Genomic DNA, 17,600 nt, shown 5'->3' with positions numbered 1-17,600 from the left:
GGATTTTTGGGGAATAACTTTTAATTGCACTTCTTTTTCCGGACTGCCTAACTGTCTTCCCTTGGACTGTCAACACTTAGAAAGCGTGGTCTGTCTATTGGCCTTTCTTTGATCAGCATCCCCCTTTGACATTTGCCTAGACCTTAAACTATCCTTTCTGACAGACGCAGGGTACCGCACAGCAGCCATGGCTCTCATTCTGAGGAACGACACAGCTGTCTGAATCTCCTTGTTTTGACAGGGCTGAGGTGATTTAGCACTGAGTGTCCTTGGCAGGGCTCCTGCCTGCTCAGAGGCCTCTGCCCCTCTAACAGAGACACACTTTCTGCCTGACATCAGATGCTGGGAGGATGCCCACCAGAGCAGGGATGGCCTCTTGTCCTACACACTGGTTTGGGTGACTGTGATCTACCGCAAATCTTGACGGCCTGACAATTCACCGGCTGCAAGATCTTTCTAACCTGTAAGGTTGGCTTGGTCCTCTGAAAACATGAGGGCATCTTAGTTAGTCAGCCCTGAGAGCTCCCAAACCTGGCATGTTTATGGTTCATCACATCTTTTTTTTATTCTAAGAAATGAACCAACTCACTTTCCTTTCATTCTTCCCACCCTCCTTGGCTTCCCACATACCTATTAGGTAGACGTTCTCATCTGGTCATCGATGGAGGTGAACGGACAGGGAAACATCGTGCCGGGACACTCCCTTGATCTTTTACCTGTTTCATGTGCAACCTGATGCTAGGTGGTCCTTCCTTTTTTGTAAAGGAGTGAAAATTTGTTTAAAAAATAATGTGAATATCTTTTCGCATTTGGGAGGGAGGGTCTTGCTTCCTGCTTCACAATGCATAGAAATGTATAATTTCCGTGAATAATGGCACGTACACCTATGTCCCCACCCCATGATTGGGAAATTATCTCTGTAGTTAACGGTTACGATGCAGACCCATGTTCTAATTACATGTGCAAGACTGTGCGCACTGTCCTTAGGCCCAGACTCTCACTGGGACCTGGTATTTATTGGTATTTATCTTAACGTTTCTGCCATCTTCTATAAATTATGATTTTTTAACAATGTGTGTGAGTAGATACTTAGAGTATTTTGGTTTGCCATTGGCCTCTTTTACATTGAATTCTTACAGAGTAGGACTCACACTTCTCCAGCCGAGGCAACAATGGTGAGTTCTGTACTGTCCGGGAGTTTTTTCTTTTTTTCTTTTTCTTTTTTTTTTTTTATTAACTTGAGTATTTCTTATATACATTTCAAGTGTTATTCCCTTTCCCAGTTTCCGGGCAAACATCCCCCTTCCCCCTCCCCTTCTTTATGGGCGTTCCCCTCCCCATCCTCCCCCCCTTGCCGCCCTCCCCCCAACAATCTAGTTCACTGGGGGTTCAGTCTTAGCAGGACCTATGGCTTCCCCTTCCACTGGTGCTCTTACTATTGATCCCTTCTCTATCTCTGGTTCCACTCAGAAGCTCCTTGCTGAGATTGCCTGGGACCACACTGGCAGAACAGTGCATCTTTCTCAGGATGCTGGATGTGCTGTGAGGAACTGAGAGGGAGGATGAACGCCCAGCCTCTGGAATTTCCCCAGTGTTCTGATCTTGAGTTGTCAGAATCTGGCACCTTTAAGGAACGATGCCACATCATTTGCATTACGCCTAATGCAAAAGCAACGCTTTTGCAGTCCCAGGGAATCTGCACTGGTCCGAAATCAGATGCTCAAACAACAATTTGCTTTGAGCTAGGAGACAGAGATGGTAGGGTTCCTGTCAGCGGGCTTCTGCTGAGTGTCTGTGTAGTCAGAGGGGCCTCCCCACCCACCAGTTAGTGGTTCTCCACATGGTGGTTTATGTCTCCTACCTGCCCCGCTCTGTCTCCAGAAGCCTTATTCATCGATCCCTCTACATCAACAAAGGATGGCCTTGGTGTTTGCCAGCATTTTCTCCTTCCTTTGTCCTGTCTCTCCCCCTTCAGTTCTCCCTGACAGACATTCAGAGGTTGATTCTTTCTGTAATTGGCTGCCCCTCTCATGGAGATATCTTTGGATTAAAATAATGTATTTTTGAAAGTGGATTTTGAGACAGATGTTGTATGCTTTCTTTGATATGATGAACTAGAATTTTAACACACTCTCTCTCTCTCTCTCCACACACACACACACACACACAAACACACACACACACTCACCCCACAGATATTCAAAGAGAAGAGGTCCTATTTAGGGCAAGGAAGGAGCCCAGTGGGAGGGATGAGGGTCACAGGAATATGAGAAAATGCATGACACGAACCTGTGGAGATTATGGTGATATATCATTCTGTTAATGAGCATGTAGTAAAACAAAACCCTCACAAACAGCTTCCTTTTCTTCTTTTTCTTCTTTTTTTAAGCATATGATTTTAGTGTCTCCCTTTGGAGGTGGGCAAAGTCACCTTTGACAACACCCCAAAGGTTCTCCGGCACTTTGATACACAAGGATAAGGTCCAATATTGTGCTGACTTAGGATACAAATAAAGCCCATAAAATTGAGGCTTAGGGGTTGGGGATTTAGCTCAGTGGTAGAGCACTTGCCTAGCAAGCACAGGCCCTGGGTTCAGTCCCCAGCTCTGAAAAAAAGAAAAAAAAATTGAGGCTTAGACTCCCCCGGGCTAGAGTTGGACAGAGGGCAAGCAGGGAGTGGTTTGGGGAGATGGGAAGGGTGTGGGCTTGAGTTCTTGTTGACAGAGGCAGTTGGTCATGGGTGGACACTGAAGTGCAGAGTGCAGTTCAAACCCTCAGACTGGGTAGCAGCTGCTGTGGTGACCACCGTTTGCTCAGTTCAAGGGTTCGCTGCCCTGAAACCATAGCTGGATCTCCGTATGGGCCCTGTCCTTAGGACTTGCTACCTTTCTGCTGATATAAACACTGAAGTCACCCCTGATTGTCCCCGGGGGCTTTCTCCGTTGAGCCAGTGTGTCCTATCACTGTCCTTGAGATGTGGACACATTGTACACTTCCCAGACTATGGCCACCACAGACCCCAGGGCTCATGTTGCTGATAAGCGCTGGGTAGGATGGCTTCTGCTGGAGGTCTCGGCCGTGCTCAGCAAGGATGCTCTCTGGTGCCCGCAAACATCTTCATCCCTACCAGCTTGAAGCCCCACCTCTCAGAGCATTGCATCGGAGTTTACATCAGCCTCTGCTGTACCCCCTGTGGCTTCACAGCAATCAGGGTCTGCTCCTGGGGCCAGGGAGGCCCTGCAGTACCAGGGCGCACCAGCAGGCATCAAGAGGATGGCCACACAACCTGCAAACAACGTTTGAAGGCAAAAAGGTAAACGGAGGAAAATGAAATGCAAGTGGCTTTTAAAGGCTGTCCTTTGTGCTCACCCTGTGTGAGCCTGGCCTTTGTGTGCAGTTGATGTTCTTATCCACATTTGTGTTGCTCAAAGCTTTCATTTTCCTGGTTAAAACTTTTGACAGCAAGTAATCTGATGGGTACAGCCTCCTCTACTTCCAGCAGCAGTGTACAAAACATTTATGTTCACGACTCCCTTTAGGTAGAGGATTCTATGGACTCTGCTTTTAAAACAAATCCAAATGGGGTGATTTTTATACCCTTTAAAAAACTTAATGCTTCCCATAAGGACTCTGGAATGATTTTATGACCTAGTCATGCTTCCTTAAATGTTAAAGAAACAAACTAGTGTGAAAACCTTGGGATGATAATTATTAATAAAAATACTCTACCATTTGATCTGCAGAACATTATTTTTTGCATTAAAGTTATTTTTTTCTTACTATTAAAGTGTGCTCAGACACGGATACAGTGGAATTAGGCATTTCTAACCAGAGCAGAAGTTGTTCCTGTGGGAACCAGAAATACAACAAGTGCAGAGGAATCTTACGAGGGAGGATTTTTATTTTTTTGTTATTTATAAAACACATATTTGAGTTTATGGCTATGCCTCCAGTTAGGATGTCAAACAAGCACAATTCACTGAAAATACCATGAGTTCACAGCAAGTGAAGCATCCCAGACGAAACTGAACAATTGTCTATAAATTTAATTGCTGCCTCGGAATAATTATGTCTAAAGGATGGGGTATACACTTTATTATCGATCAGGTTCTCTTTTAACAGGAGCACCGTGCTTTGTACAAGTCAATTATCTTTGATAGTTTCTATAATTAATGTTTAATTATATTTTATTGCCCTCATTCTATTACATCACCTTGGTGACAATTTAAACATTTCTAAACGCTGAAAATCTAGACAATGTGTTGTGTGTTACACTATTACCTTTTTAACACTTCCGTGAAATTCCAGGGTTGGTGTATTGATGTCACCATTTATTGGAAAACAATATTGAACCTCTCAATTTTATACTTGTGTGTTAGAAGAACCCTACTGTGTAACTCAAGACAGAACAGGGTAAATAATACATTCTTATAAAATGTTTCCATGTTGTTAATTATTTACTGCTATTATGATTGTTTGCATGCGTGCATGCATGTGTTTTAGCTCTCTGTATATGGTGTCTACGTGTATGTGTGTGTGTGCATATGTAGTATATCTGTGTGTGTCTGCGTGTGTGCACGAGAGCACGGGCATGTATGTGCACAGACACACATGTGTCTGTGTAGGGTAGTGTGTGGGTTACATGCATGCCATGAGTCATGGGCAGTCAGAAGACTACTGCCAGGACTCAGTTCTCTTCTTCTACCATGGGTTTTAGGGACATAGCTCAGGTTGCCAGCTTGTGAGCAGTCACTTTACCTACGGAACCATTTTGCCGGTTCCAGCAGTGTCTTCTCTCTATAATTATCTGAATGGCACACTGTTTATAGAATGCATTGTCTTTTGTTCCAGGTTGCCCTAAATGTATATAATGCAAAATGAATGTCAGAAGGACAGTGCTGGCTCTGTTAGTAGAATTTGTTCTTTGATGTTTGGGGCTTGTTTATGTCTATGACTGGGAAAGTATCCACTTTGTGCAGTACCCACATTCAAAAACCACGCCTATTTTCCTTTAAAAAGCTAAAAAATGCTGGTGCATAGGACAAGAAAATGGTGAAAGGAAAAAAGGTACCTAGGGGGTGGGGCTGGGGTGGGGCAGGGCAGGGGTGGGGCAGGGCAGACAACAGGCAGATTATGCTCACAGTGGAAATGAGGAGACCAAACGGGTTTTGGGGTGAAGATCTTGTTGATGTGGAGAAAGGGGACCAACCCCACACATCCTGCTATGTAAACAACGTCAGTTAGTATGGCATTTCATCTCGTGTAACTCTGGGAATCCCGCCAGTTCTGGGCTTGCAGAGATTATCAAAAGTCACTATTACATCGCAGTGACTCCTAGTCAATAGATCAATGGTGACTTGGTGTCTACCCAAGCCTTCCTTTCCTGCACATTCTTGCTTTATGTCTTCCTGCTCTGTTTGCCTTTCACGGCTCGGGTCATTGTTAACACCTCCTGGAGAGTTGCAGTTGGATGATGTGCTCAAGCACAGCCGTATAATTTTTGTGTGAAAACCACTTTGAAGATAATTATCACTTGTGTAAGGACGAGAGCATAATCGCAATCAGAACACGGGGATGCTAAACTATATAATAAGCAAATTTTCCTTAAAATTCCAACATCGGTTTATTTCACTGTTTAATATGGAGGCTGGGGCTCTGGTTGTAGTAGTTTCGCCTGACCACATGGTAAGAAACACAGATCTATGTTCATGTGTGCATTTCTTGAGTATGGGTTTTCCATCTACAAATTGGACTTCATTTACTGTGGAGCGAGCTTGTGTTTTAAAGATTTCTGTGAGCTTGTCACATTACCGAGAAGACTAGAAACGTAAATTAGACACGTGCTAGATCATGTTTGTTTATAAGTTGGAGTCTCCTATGTTTAACTTTGCATAATGGACATACTCTTCTAACTCGATGGATATAATCCCATGTATGAGGTTGGACCAATTAAACATATCCTTCTTGAGAGCCTAAGGTAAAATGATTTGGTGGATAGGACAAGTCGTTGGCAGTGCAGAAAACAATCCTATCACATCTTTGTCCAGCCATGTTCTTGTCATTGTTCTTGGAACCACTGTCCTCCTTCATCCGAAGACCAAACGTTTGTCTCCCTAGCCCCAGTCTCTGGCACACAAGATTTGGTGACTTTTTCTCACTTTTGCCAAAGCATGTCTATTCAGTTTCAAAATGCCATATTTCCAATCTTGCCCTCCCGGAATCTCTTTTTACGTATTCACCCCATCTTATCCGTTTTCTTTAACCGGTTTTCTCCCCTTCGGTAGGTTAAAAAGGGCCCCAGACATCAGCAATCTAATTACTAGTGCGGAAGTCCTTGACTGCGGCAGGAGTAGAGCAAGAGCCCACATAATTTGCTGTTCAGTTATGCAGGGCTCATGCTTCTGGGGGGTGATGGTGTTACCTGTCCAAGCTCAGCTGAGGGGTCGCTCATGTGGTTAAGAGATAGTTGAAGTCACTTCATTAGTAACATGCTGTCTGTCTCTTATACATCATATTGTTAATGCTATATGATTCATAGGGGTTTTTGTAATGGCTAGGGGGGGGATATAAGAGGAGAAGTGGTTTTATAAATACCCCAGAGAATACAGAGATCCCAGCACAGTTATTGCGTGGTAATGTAGGAGGGCACATCGTTACGTTATCTGATGTTTCAGGTATCCTTTTAAGAATTGTGGAAGGCTTGTAGAGATGCCTATGAGTGTCTAGAACATTCACACCAAGTAGAGTTCACATACTTCTCCAAAGTTTTCTCCTTGACTTTTAGGGACTCAGAGGATACATTGTACAGTAAAATACCTTTCAGAGGTATGTCAAATATCTTTCTTATGCAGTTGCTTCCCATTAGAGTTAAATGACCCTGAGTCAATGGGCTTCGTAGGTAGGCTGTGGGGGAGACTGTACCAAGGACCCAGGTTTCATATATTACAGTTTTCGTTAAATGTTTAGAATATCATGAAAGGGAACCAAAGACTTTCTACTTCTCAGCAGGCTTTGCACATACCTAGTCCTTTGTAGAACTCCTTCAGCACGTGTATTTAGAAGTCTGCTGGTGTGCGGCATGTCCCTCTGCCACACACTTTACTCCATTTCAGAGAAGCACCTTGCGCTGGTGAAGTTCGTGTGGGTAGCCTCTGCCTCTGATTACAAAAGCATCTTCAGGAGCTCAGCATCCTGTGGTGGAGGATGACTTCTCTAATGGCTGTTTATATCAGAGTTCAGAGTTGAGCCATCTGCAAAGCTCAGTAAAGGAAGTTAGAGGGTCAGTGGGAGGCCTTCGGGGGAAGAGCTGTTGTCTCAACTGGATCATTTTTCCCTATGGTATAGTGGAAGGCCAACTCTGAGTTAGAAGAAAAGCTGAAAGGCTTCTACTGGAATCTGTTCCTGGCCTCACAGAGAGGAGGAGAGGGTTCCTGGGATGCCTGAAGCCTGATGTTGTCACAGGGAAGAAACAATTATAGGAACCAAGGAGGTTCACTACGATGCTCAAACCTCGGCTCCTCACTCTGCTTGCTGAACAGATTGGACCAGCAGGCCATACTTCTCCAGTAACCTGTAGTATTTGATGAATTGGGGGGTGGCCAGGTTAATGATTCAAAAGATACCGGAGGTCTTATTAGATAATGTACGATGCCCAGCTGAGATATTGCTTCTTCACTGTTCATGGTAATTCCATTTAAACCCTATTCTTTTAAGTGTATATTTTATGAACATATATTTTAAGAGCAACTACTATAGTGAGTTTATGGTTTTAGTCTTCCAAATGGCTAAGTGCTGGGGACTAAATCCAGACATAAGAAGGCCATTATCTCTCGATGTTTGTCATGGAGCCGTTAAGGGAGAATGGGCACCTCAGTCTGGTGCACTGGGTGTGGCATCCAAATCTAGCATGAGGGTCTAGTGTGAGGGTGGATCCTATTGGTTCCTCATACTTTCCACTCTCTGCAGCTTGGATGTCCAGGGATCCTTTCTTTTCTCCACTGGCTTAGCATATGTTCGACTTGGCACACATTAATGGGAAGGGGGACCCTCAATTGAGAAAACACTTCTCCAAGACTGGCCTGAAGTCATCTCCCTAGAGCATCTTCTTAATGAGTGACTTAATGGCCCAGGGCATTGTGAGCGTGGCCATCTACAGGCTGTGATCCTGAGTGCCTCAAGAATGCAGGCTTAGCAAACCATGAGCCAGGGAGTCAGTAAACAGTGCCTCTCTCTCCACAGTCTCTTAAGTCAGCTCTGGCTTCAAAGTTCCTACTCAGACTCCCTTGGATGACGGACTACAGGCTGTGAGATGAAATGCTCCCCCAGCCTGCAAGTTTCCTTTGGTCATGATGTTTTACTGTAGCAGTAGAGACCCTGAAGAATATAGGAGGTGAGGATCTTGGCCAGCTTTCTGACGTTATAACAAAGAACTGAGACAGCTTGTGGACCGAGACGCTATATTTTAGATTAATTTGTGAAGGTCTCAGTCTGCAGTCTATTGGCCCTGTTGACTTTTGTCTGTGGCAAGGCATTACGTTATGCTGAGAGAAACTGTTCTCCTATGGCTAGGGCTCGAGAGCAAGAGAGATGAGAGGATTGGGGGCTCCCGATCCCCGTTGAGAATACTCCATGATCCTGGACCTTCCATGCCACCCTACCCTGTGAGATTTCTACCTTCTTTAGGTTTCCATGAACCATAACTGGGGGTCTTTGAAGGTCATTGAAAACCTAAACCAGCAGTGGGTGTGGACTTGGTCCTTTGAGCTTGATGCGTGCTGATCTTTATGTGGCCAGTGTGCTAGGAGCAGGCTAGGCTTATCCTGACAGTGACAATGACCGGGCTGTTGAGGAAGTCCATCTTTCTGGAAGACAGAAGGAAGCAGAAGGGTCTCTTCTGAGTTTTTGCCCTGGGCCTCACCTGATTATTTCTCAGGGAAGGAGGTTTAGAGGTCACTGTCTCAGAGCCTTCTGGGAGGCCAGGTCGTTGGGTGTGGGGCTTTAGTCAGCTGAGTGACTTCCTTGCTTGGAATGTGGGACTGTTGGGGGATGGGGGAGAGGAGCAGTGGTTACTGTTCGCACACTTGAGGAGCAACTTTTCTTGATTTCTTCCCCATGGAGGCCAGGTAGTCACTTGTGTAAATCCTTGGTATTGTTCCCCAACATTCTCTCACCTTACATCTGCCTTAGAACCTTTGCACTTTTCTTTTTTTCTGTGAATATCCTTCTCCAAGTTCCCCGTGGACTTGCTTTTCCCTGTTTAACATAGACCCTTTGTTCAGATGTCATGTTTGAGTCATCAGATCTAAAATGATCCCAGCGGTCACTTGTGGTTGACCTCACCCTTGCTTTATACAATTCTTGTTCATTATTTTTCTTCCCTGTCTGCTTTTTTCCCTCCTTGCCATCTAGAACATAAACCCACCATTGCACCCCAGAAGAGAGGCCCACGTGCAGTAGGTACTCAGTAGATGTCCACCTGGAGGGGGAGTGGCGTCTTGAAGTAAGCATGGCATGTACTCTGCTTCTTCCCAAGGAGACATTCACCTGCTTCATGGTGGGGTCTGTCCAACCCGCTAAGCTTTTACATCCGTGACACTTAGTCCAGTAGGCTCCTTAGCAAGTGCTTAGAAATACAGGAAGTGTTGACTGTCAAAGAGTGTCTGGTTCTCCCTGGGCCTTAGGAGAAGTGATGTGATACAGGTAATGCTTAATGACTCGATGATAGTGATTTGGAAAAACTGTATTTATTTCAAAGGGTGATCATCACTGGGTGTGCATCAAATAAATGCTTTCTGATCACAGAAGTGAGTGGGCTAAATGTGAGCATGCACACACACACACACACACACACACACACACACACACACACACACATCTGGTATTATCATCCACATAAGTGTGGAGAAGCTCTGGAGAATCTAGGTCACCTGACCTAGCGCATACGATGTGCGCAGTTGTCAGGCAGAGAAGTTACTGGGAGATCTAAGGCCTCAGGATTTGTCGGGGAGAATTCTCCGAAATTAGCTTTTCACTCAATATGGTGCCACACATCTGGCTATAATCTCAATGCTATGGGCCTCGCCAGAACAAGAGTCATCATTTAGAAACAAGACTCAAATATAAAGCTTTTATGGACTCTTAAAACCTTAGTATTATCCCAATAGGAAACCGACAACTGCAAAGTGGTTCTTATTAGTGCCATAAACAGACAATGGGAAAAGCACAGCTTTCGCCCCTTCCATTTAAAGCGTCTCATTAATCCAGCAGGAACGGCCCCCTGTCAGATGTTTCCAGAAGCACGGTTTGAACAAAGAGCTCAAGGTGTTCGTCTCGTGGAACTGAGAGAAAGATGGTGGCTGTTTCTGTGTCTCCTGAGAGGCACAGCCTGGTTGAAGGCAGGCGTAGAAGGTGAATTTCTTACCTTGGATGTTGCACTTCTGTTTACAGATATGTTTCTTACGCTCCTGTCCATTTGAAGCAAGCAGGCTGTACTGTAGGAAAGGGTCAGAGTTGTTTCTGAGCAAAGTGAAAAGGGGAACTGACACGGGCCCTTCTCCCCTCAGTTCAAGAGCAGGGTTCTTTGGTTCACTTACATGATTAGCTCAGCTGAGTGTAAGGACCTTTGCCCTACACTATCAGCAAAAGTCCGAATGTTTCTGAAGTTTGTGGTAACTGAGCACGTGTAGCTGTTCTGCTAGAATGGAGGAAGCCAGATTTAGAGTTAATAACTCCTCCTGACATTCTGCCAGGCACTCTGGAACATTCCCTAATAGGACTGCCGCTCCGGAAAAGGGACTCAAACAGCATCTTTGGGAGATAGCGTTCCCTCTCATTACACACTCTTCTTAGTGTTAAAATTATAAAATGATAACATTGTGTGTGTGTGTGTGTGTGTGTGTGTGTGTGTGTGTGTGTGTGTGTGTGTGAATAGATTGATTAGTCAGTTGATTTTACTGAATTGGCATGCATAGTTATGGAGTTATGTTCATAATCCACAGGGTAGCTTGCCAGCCTGGGTAACTCAAGAAAAGTTGCTGTTACAAACTAACTTGAAAGAAATCATTTGACAGAATTCTTCCCACCTTGGGAGACCCTCAGCCTGCTTTTCCTGATTCCTTTGACTGATTAGCTGAGACTTACCCTTCTTATAGAGCACAACTGAAAACTTTACGATTTTGATGTTATTCTCATATATATATATGTATATCACAAAGACATCAAGACTAATAGTTGAGCAAAGGACCAGAAAATGTGGCCAGACTAAATTGGCATACAAATCGCTATTTTCTCTTCCTCCCCCTTCTTTTTCCGGCCCCTGGTACCATGGTATTTTGAGCAGTTGACATGGGTGAACTCTGTGCCTTCACTATAGCTCTGTGAGTTTCTGGGAACATCGTTTTCTATATTCATAGCCATACTTAGCGTCAGGAGGCAAATGCTTCATCTGAGTTGGGTCTCATAAGTCTGTCTTCCCCATGTAGTTTCCTTGAAGGCCAAGCAGGTGTCTTCTGTGGTCCATCAGTAACTGTTTACTAAGGGAGTGATAACGGTTCCTCTAACCCTAACTGTGAGCTTCTATGTGTAAGGTCTGGACTGAGCACTTCTCAAACAGATAGAATATATGCCTAAGCCTGGGTGTTCTAGTATGATCCAACCGACAGGCTTCCCCCACCCACCAACATGCTTAAGTCGTTAGGTCCTTGAGATCTGTGACTGTTCTCAGACCTTTTTCATTAAAATCTCTTTCAGCTTGTTCTCTCTCTCCCTCTCTCTCTCTCTCTGCCTCTCTGTCTCTCTCTCTCTCTCTTTCTCTCTCTCTGCCTCTCTCTTTCTCTCTCTCTGCCTCTCTCTCTGTGTCTCTCTGTCTCTGTCTCTGTCTCTTTCTCTCTCTCTGCCTCTCTCTTTCTCTCTCTCTGCCTCTCTCTCTGTGTCTCTCTGTCTCTGTCTCTGTCTCTTTCTCTCTCTCTGCCTCTCTCTTTCTCTCTCTCTGCCTCTCTCTCTGTGTCTCTCTGTCTCTGTCTCTGTCTCTGTCTCTGTCTCTCTCTCTCTCTCTCTCTCTCTCTCTCTCTAATGGCTCTTGTGAATGTCTTCTTTGTCTTCTCTCCCAGGATACCAATCTTATGACTTCAAAAGCCACATTGCACTTTTCTAACTGAATATACGTAATAAGCTCAGATGTTTGCATCCAGGGGACACTCTTATGGTAGTGTCCCATGTGGGCATCGATCAGGGCAGTGCCATGGTTATGCCCAACGTGGAGGAGGCTGATAGGAGCATTTGCACGCCAGTCATTCCTGGAGGAAGAAATCTCCTGTCGTCACTTCTCCCAACTGTCATGTGTGTAACATGCAGGATCCTGAGTCATAACTCTAGGAATTTCTCCTCAAAAACCAGAACCTGCAAATGCAGGGAATGCTAATCCTCCTTCCTTCCAGGGACTGATTTTGAAGTTACACATTGTTCCTTTACTGCTATGTGGTTTCCTCCAAAACTTGAAGAGGTGCCAGCCCATAAACCCCATTAGCCTGCGCACACACATTTCCCAGTCTGTGTTGGCTTGAATGTGGATTTGATAGATAAGGAGACCCCTTTGTGCTCCAATCCCCCTTTGTGCTTCCTGGCTATCTCCCTGAAACTTAGGTGGCTAGTCTTCCTTCAGTTCCTGGGTGGTCCTACTAGGGAAAACCCTACCTTCAAAGCAGGCCAGGTGAAGATCCCCAGCTTACAGAGCTGTTGGGAGGCTCTTGTTGTGTTTGGACTTCCTGGAGTCCCCTTCCAAGGAGAGATTAGCCAATCACCACAGGGCTGCTGCTGCTAGGAATCTTTCCATGGCCTCCAGTTTAGGTTCTCTCATTAATACCCATTTTCTACCCGAATCTGCCACCCCAAAGGCTCTAGAAAAAAACAGAAAGGAAGAAGTGGCTGAGGGCATCAGCAAATGGAAGCCACTGATAGGCTGGTCATGATTCCCCACCTTTGTCTGTCCCTTATGTTGTTTCCCCCACAGACTCCATAACCAACATGGGAGTGTTTCTCCTCTGATTTAGTGTGACACTTTTGCTTTAGTTGGAAATCCTGTTCTTACTTTCCTCCTCCCCTGTTTCTTCCTGTTGCTTTTTCTGGGTGACACATCTTGCAACTCCCATGGCCCAAAATGGTGGGTTACTGAATAAGACTCTGGAGAGGCTTGTGGGTAGAGTAGGAAGTTTTCCCAGCCCCTACTCTGTCCCTGAGCACTCTGCACCCATATGAACATCTTTTAGTGAGGTGGACTAAGTACAAATGTATTTCACTTGGAAGTGTGGTGTTTAACACAGGGTTTTCCATGTGGACGCATGCAGATTCCTGGCGAAAACCAAAGTTTTGCAGCCATCGTATGCTATTTAAGGTCATCATACGCCTTAACTGCCTGCATAGCCCACTGTCTCTGGAGACCCTGAAGCTTTAAAAATCCCTCTGTTTGTAAATAATGTAGCAGGACTATGTCTTCTCAGGAAAGCCTGAGGTACTTTATTGGTATTCCGAGAACTTCATTATTTCACAGACAGGCCTTAAAGCAAGTGCTACCCTTTTACCCTTGAGAGTTAAAGGCCGCTCATTAAATATTTGTACAATGAAGGAGTAAGAATAATGACCACAGATAGGTAGTTTGACTAAGGGATGTAAGAGAGGATTCTTCAGAAGGCACTACAGAAATGTCCCCTATGCTAAGGATACTTCATGTTGATGAGAACTGTATGAAAGTGCACATCTCTTACCCATGTCTCTCCTGAACCTGAAGTGGACACCTTAGTGCCAAACGTAAGACCATGCACCCAGACACAGTATGGCACTGCTCTAGAGAGACCTCACACTTTGATTTGAGAAGCGCTGTCTAGCCTCAGGGTGAAAAGAGCCCGGGAACCAGAAAGAGTTGTCATCTTTCTGTCAGAGAGACTTTGAGTGGATTTCTAGGTCACCACTGGCTGTGTTGTGTGGTTAAGGTTCTTGCAGTTTCCTGTGTGGCCATTCTCAGCATTCCTGAGGAGTGACCGGTTGTCCTGCAGCTTCTGGTAAAGTATCCAAAGCTTGTGATCCTGGGATAAGATCAGAGATGGCCAGGAGGACTTCCCTCCCACCCCCAGCTCCCACCCCTGTTGTGATGTCAGAGGAGATTGACCCAAGTTGAAACCCTCCTTGGTCTGTTAATTACTTCTAGTCACCCTCCTTGTTTGTGATCCAGCCCCCTACTTAAGTGAGCCTTTCAGATGCTTAACTTAGAACCACGCCTTCCTTTTCAAGTCTGTTGTTTTCCTGATGGGCCTCAAAACCTTTAGAGCAAGGTCTCCAGATTCTTAATATTCAGTATTGCATTTGTCTGAAAGAGGGCTCTGCTGGCCGAGCGGCCTGCTGATTGCCGTGTCAGTCAATTTCTTCCTTCCTCCTTTCTGCAAACATAAATCTGTTTGAATTAAGGACATAGATACTTATTTTCCGACAAGCAGATCCACTTTGCCCCTCTGTTGAAATTACTTCATTGCTGTGTGACTTCTAGGAACACATTCCTCCCAGTAATCAAAGGGCACTCTATCAGGAGAGGGCCAGACGACAAAGGGCCGTGCCCAGCCTTAGATTAGCAATAGCACAGGTTCTCTGGAGCACGGGGAACAAAGCAAATTAGAGTCTGTGGTTGGCTCTGGTCATCTGTTTCCACAGGGTCATGCGGGACCTGCTGACTCCCTGTCCAAGTGGCCTTCTGAACCTCTGAAGGTATCACCTGACTTCGAACCCCCATCGAAGCACATTTTGTAAATGTCACACAGACACATTCACAAGACCGTGACTGACCTGGGCAGACAGGATGGGCAGAATCGAGTGGAATTTGTAAGGTGGCACCGTGTCGATCCAGGCTAGTGGGCAAGTCAGCACCGGTGATCTCCCTTGCAGACCCGGAGGCCGGTGAGGTCGTGTGCCTGGAGTGCCTGAATAACTAGAGGACGCTGTTTCCAAACTTTGTTCTCTTTAGTCAGCAGAGAACATAGAAGGAGAAGAAATAAACAAACATAATGTACACTGGCTGTAGCATGAAATCAAGGAATAAAAATATACATATTCTGTATGGGGCAAAGGGTCAATCCCTGATCCTTGGCACATGACAAAAGCGTGCTAGCACTGGGCTAAATTGTGTCTAGCCATAGTATTTGACCTGTAGAGGTAGGGTGACCGACTCAGAGCTACTCCCAGGGACACAGAAGAGCAGATGACCAAGCATCGCTGTGTGAATTGCCTCTGAGCAGTGCCCATAAACAGGCATAATTTTTAAATATGTTAGAGCCTTCTTGTTTTACTTTCCTCAGGTTTAGTTACCCAACAGTCAGCTGAGGCTCTAAAACACGGGGTAGAGAATTCTAGAAATAAATAATTCATGAGTTTTAAATTACTTTTATTATAGCATATGGGTGTAATTGTTCCCTTTTATCATTAGTAATTGTTGTTAATCTCTTACTGTGCCTAATTTATAAATTAAACTTTATCACAGGGGTTCGTGTGTAGGGAGACTTGAGGTACATAGAGAGCTGGTAGAATCCATGGTTTCAGGCATCGACTGGGGGGCGGGTCTTGGAAGGCAGTGCATGCAGGGAAGTGGGGAGCTGCCATATTTAAAGGAAGAAAGAAGAGAATCCATGACATCCCCCAGCTCCCAACCTGCTCTCCATGCTGGCCTCTTCCAGCCTTAGACAGGAAGCTCTGGTCTTCTCCTGCCCATGTTTCTTCTCTCTCTAAAGGGGGAACGACCCACCTTTGACCTTGCTGTGGTGCTGAGAGCTGCCTGTGGGCAGACTGTGTAAGTCACTTCCCTTGCCGTCACCTGCAAGTGGCGTGAACTCAGTACCTTCAAGCAGTGGAGGATGACTCTAGGGTCCTGATCCGTTATGTCCAGAGAGCTAATGCCAAGCAAAAACAAAGTGAGGTGGAATGGCAGTGTCACATCTGCTTTACTGTTTTGTTGATATTCTTATCAGACAAACTGATCCTGGGGACATAATAAAACCATGTCTGGTTTTCAGCAACTTGAAACTGAGCCAGGAAAAAAAAAACCAAGACAAAACAAATGAACAAACAAACAAAACACTAAGATTTTTTTTCCTGTGGCTTTAAGCCTGCTTCCATATGAAATTCAATTCTAACTCTTAAAAGTAGTGGTTACTGGTTATGTGAATGTGTAACCAAATTTCTAAACCATGCTCAAAGATACTGAGAGAGTCATTATAAATGTGACCTTCAAAAAATGCACGATCTCAGACCTCCATAAAATCTCACGGAAATGGAATAGTCTGAGGAAAGTAAGTACATCCTTGCATTTGGGGGGTCGAATGCCTTTATAAGCCCCATGTGCTAACTTTAGATGCTGGCTTTAGCACATTAAAGCTGTCTCTTTAAAGAAATAAAAGCCCTCAGGGTTCTCATCCACTTAATTCCCAAGGATGTCAGTAACAGGTAGGATAATCAGTCAAAGCCTTTGAGTAAAAATCATCTTTGGTCAGCATCTCTGTGTGTGCAGGAATGTGGGCACGCATTGTGTGAAGGAGAGGGTGGGGGTAGGGGATAAAGAGGGAGCCCCCCAAGTAGGGAAAAGGGAGATGGACCATCTCAACCTTCAGGGGAAGTATCTTCTCCAGCATCGGGTTGTACGTTCAGATACCACATAAAGCCCTGAGCAGCACCCCTGAGAGCAGCATCCCTGTGAGCAGCATCCCTGAGAGCACCATCCCTGTGAGCAGCATCCCTGTGAGCAGCACCCCTGAGAGCAGCATCCCTGAGAGCAGCATCCTGTGAGCAGCATCCCTGAGAGCAGCATCCCTGAGAGCAGCATCCTGAGAGCAGCACCCCTGAGAGCAGCATCCCTGAGAGCAGCACCCCTGTGAGCACCATCCCTGTGAGCAGCATCCCTGAGAGCAGCACCCCTGTGAGCAGCACCCCTGTGAGCAGCATCCCTGAGAGCAGCATCCCTGTGAGCAGCATCCCTGTGAGCACCATCCCTGAGAGCAGCACCCCTGAGAGCAGCATCCCTGAGAGCAGCATCCCTGAGAGCAGCATCCCTGAGAGCAGCATCCTGAGAGCAGCATCCCTGAGAGCAGCACCCCTGAGAGCAGCACCCCTGTGAGCAGCACCCCTGAGAGCAGCACCCCTGAGAGCAGCATCCCTGAGAGCAGCGTCCCTGAGAGCAGCATCCTGAGAGCAGCATCCCTGAGAGCAGCACCCCTGTGAGCAGCACCCCTGAGAGCAGCGTCCCTGAGAGCAGCGTCCCTGAGAGCAGCACCCCTGAGAGCAGCATCCCTGAGAGCAGCGTCCCTGAGAGCAGCATCCCTGAGAGCAGCGTCCCTGAGAGCAGCATCCCTGAGAGCACCATCCCTGTGAGCAGCATCCCTGTGAGCAGCATCCCTGAGAGCAGCATCCCTGAGAGCAGCATCCCTGTGAGCAGCTCCCTGTGAGCAGCACCCCTGAGAGCAGCACCCCTGAGAGCAGCATCCCTCAGGACAGGGAGAGCGTGCCTCTGCAGGTCATGTTCACAGACACCTGTGGCATCTCAGGACCTCCTTTTTCTTGGACTCCTCATATCC

General features: G+C 45.9%; 1 protein-coding gene and 1 pseudogene across 4 annotated transcripts in view; one reads left to right on the top strand and one right to left on the bottom strand.

The window, feature by feature from the left end:
- The window catches only part of Aff3 (ALF transcription elongation factor 3), a 494,860-nt gene that overhangs the window by 170,620 nt on the left and 306,640 nt on the right, over positions 1–17,600 (top strand).
- On the bottom strand, positions 2,775–3,265 carry LOC148003692 (nucleoside diphosphate kinase D, mitochondrial pseudogene; annotated as a pseudogene).

Source organism: Rattus norvegicus, chromosome 9 (genome assembly GCF_021556685.1).
Source record: "Rattus norvegicus strain SHRSP/BbbUtx chromosome 9, alternate assembly SHRSP_T2T, whole genome shotgun sequence".
Classification (NCBI taxonomy): Eukaryota; Metazoa; Chordata; class Mammalia; order Rodentia; family Muridae; genus Rattus; species Rattus norvegicus.
Note: the sequence above shows the minus strand (reverse complement) of the source record. Positions and strands in the feature narration are given on the sequence as shown.